We start from the raw sequence: 2697 nt of genomic DNA, 5'->3' as shown, positions 1-2697 counted from the left end.
TATTTTGCATCAGTATTTACTGTGGAAAAGGATATGGAAGATTTCGACTGTAGGGAAATAGATGGTGACATCTTGCAAAATGTCCAGAGGAAGCGATGGAGGCTGGTACAATTATCACCAATTAAAAGGCATCTGGATGGATATATGAATAGGAAGCGTTTAGATGAATATGGGCTAAATGCTGGCAAATGGGTCTAGATTGCAGTAGGATATCTGATTGGCATGGATGAGTTGGACTGAGGGGTCTGTTTCTGTGATGGATATCTCTCTCTGACTCTAATTACTGTATTTTTTTTATTATTTATGAATAGCATAGTTATTATTCATTATTTACTCTGCATATATTTATGATTTATTGTAACTGTCATTACTTGCTATTTACTACACATTTATTCACTCATTTACTATTATTTGCTGTGTATTTATTTACTCATTATTTATTATTTAACATTTTAATGATGATTGCTCATTATTTAGTATTTATTGATTTGTTAGTTAATTATTTACAAATATTAATGAGCACTGTTTGTTATTTACTACAATTTATTATTCCTTAGTTATTATGTATGATATATTTGATTGTTTATTTTATCCTGTTTATTATTTACTCTTGTTAATGAACATAACGCATTTGCTGTCCATTTATTTTGCGTTGTATTAATGATAATTATTTGTTATTTACTGTATATTTATTTACTAATTATTTACTGTTAATTATCATCATTCATAGTACAATCAATGTTTATTATTTACCATTATTAATGATCATAATTCATTGGCTGCTTCTTTATTATTTAATGATATTAATGATTTTTATTCATGCACTGTATTTTTATTGTTTATTATTTAATGTTATTAATGATCTTTATTCATTGATGTTTTTTATTGTTTATTATTTATTGTTATTATTGGTCTTTGTTCATTTTCAATATTTTAATTGTTTATTATTTATTGTTATTAATGATCGTTACTCATTTACTCTATTTTCACTGTTCATTGTTTACTGTTATTAATGATCTTTATTCATTTTCTGTATTTTAATTGTGTATTATTTACCATTATTAATGATCTTTATTCATTTACTATATTTATTGTTTATTATTTACTGGTATTAATGATTGTTATTCATTTTCTGTATTTTAATTGTGTATTATTAATGTAATTAATTATCTTTATTCATTTACTGTATATTTATTGTTTATTATTTACTGGTATTAATGATCTTTATTCATTTTCTGTATTTTAATTGTGTATTATTTAATGTACTTAATGATCTTTATTCATTTACTGTATACTTATTGTTTATTATTTACTGGTATTAATGATCTTTATTCATTTTCTGTATTTTAATTGTGTATTATTTAATGTCATTAATGATCTTTATTCATTTACTGTATATTTATTGTTTATTATTTACTGGTATTAATGATCTTTATTAATTTTCTGTATTTTAATTGTGTATTATTTAATGTCATTAATGATCTTTATTCATTTACTGTATTATTTAATGTCATTAATGATCTTTATTCATTTACTGTATATTTATTGTTTATTATTTACTGTCATTAATGATCTTTATTCATTTTCTGTATTTTAATTGTGTATTATTTACTGTCATTAATGATCTTTATTCACTTACTCTATATTTATTGTTGATTATTTAGTTATTAGTGATCTTTATTCATTCTCTGTATTTTAATTGTGTATTATTTACTGTCATTAATGATCTTTATTCACTTACTGTATATTTATTGTTGATTATTTACTGTTATGGATGATCTGTATTCATTGACAATTTTTATTGATTAGTTACTGTTATTAACGGTCTTTATTCACTAGTTATTGATTATTATTGACCGTTATTTGTGATTTTTATTCATTGCTTATTGTTTCCTTTGTTAATGAGTTTCGCTCATTTTTATTAGTGACTGTTATTAATGGTTTTCATTCATTTACCGAATGTTTATTACTATTTGATGTTTTTAATGATCTTTATTCATTGATGGGACTTTTTGTTTAGTTTTATTTTATTCATTGGCGGTTTTTCCCTGTGACCCCTGACCCCTGACCCCGTCTGAGCGCGGGAAAAGGGTGGTCATGAAGAAAACCAACCAGAGGGAGCTCGGATTGTAATTCCGCCCTTTTTAAATCCTGAGGGGAAACAGAAACAGAAGAAAGTGAGTAAATCAAAGTTTTTAAAAAAATAAATTTTTCTCTTACACACGTTCTCTTCCGGTTGAACCTTCCTCGGATTGTAATTCCGCCCTTTTTAAATCCTGAGGGGAAACAGAAACAGAAGAAAGTGAGTAAATCAAAGTTTTTAAAAAAAATAAATTTTTCTCTTACACACGTTCTCTTCCGGTTGAACCTTCCCCCCCCTTGACTTCCGTTTCTGGTCCCGCTCGTCTCCCACGTGATCCTCCCCGTGTGTGCGCGTGCGCGTGAGTCCCCCCCCGCTGGATGAGAGGAGAAGGGGCGGGGCACGTCGTCGATTTCCGGTTCGGGTCCCGCCCAGCCGCCGCCGTGAGCGGGTTGTTGATTTCCGGTTCCGGTCTCTCTGCAAACCTCCCCCAGTCACGTGGTGCCGGCGGGTAGCAGCGGGAGCGGAACAGTTCCGGGCAGAGCGGCCGCTGTCCTGTCGTTCAGCGGGTTCTGGGGTAGTGGGGGGAGAGGTGAGGGTTCATTGTCCCTGAGGGG

The sequence above is a fragment of the Chiloscyllium plagiosum genome, unplaced genomic scaffold (assembly GCF_004010195.1).
Source record: "Chiloscyllium plagiosum isolate BGI_BamShark_2017 unplaced genomic scaffold, ASM401019v2 scaf_72582, whole genome shotgun sequence".
NCBI classification, from domain to species: domain Eukaryota; kingdom Metazoa; phylum Chordata; class Chondrichthyes; order Orectolobiformes; family Hemiscylliidae; genus Chiloscyllium; species Chiloscyllium plagiosum.
Note: the sequence above shows the minus strand (reverse complement) of the source record.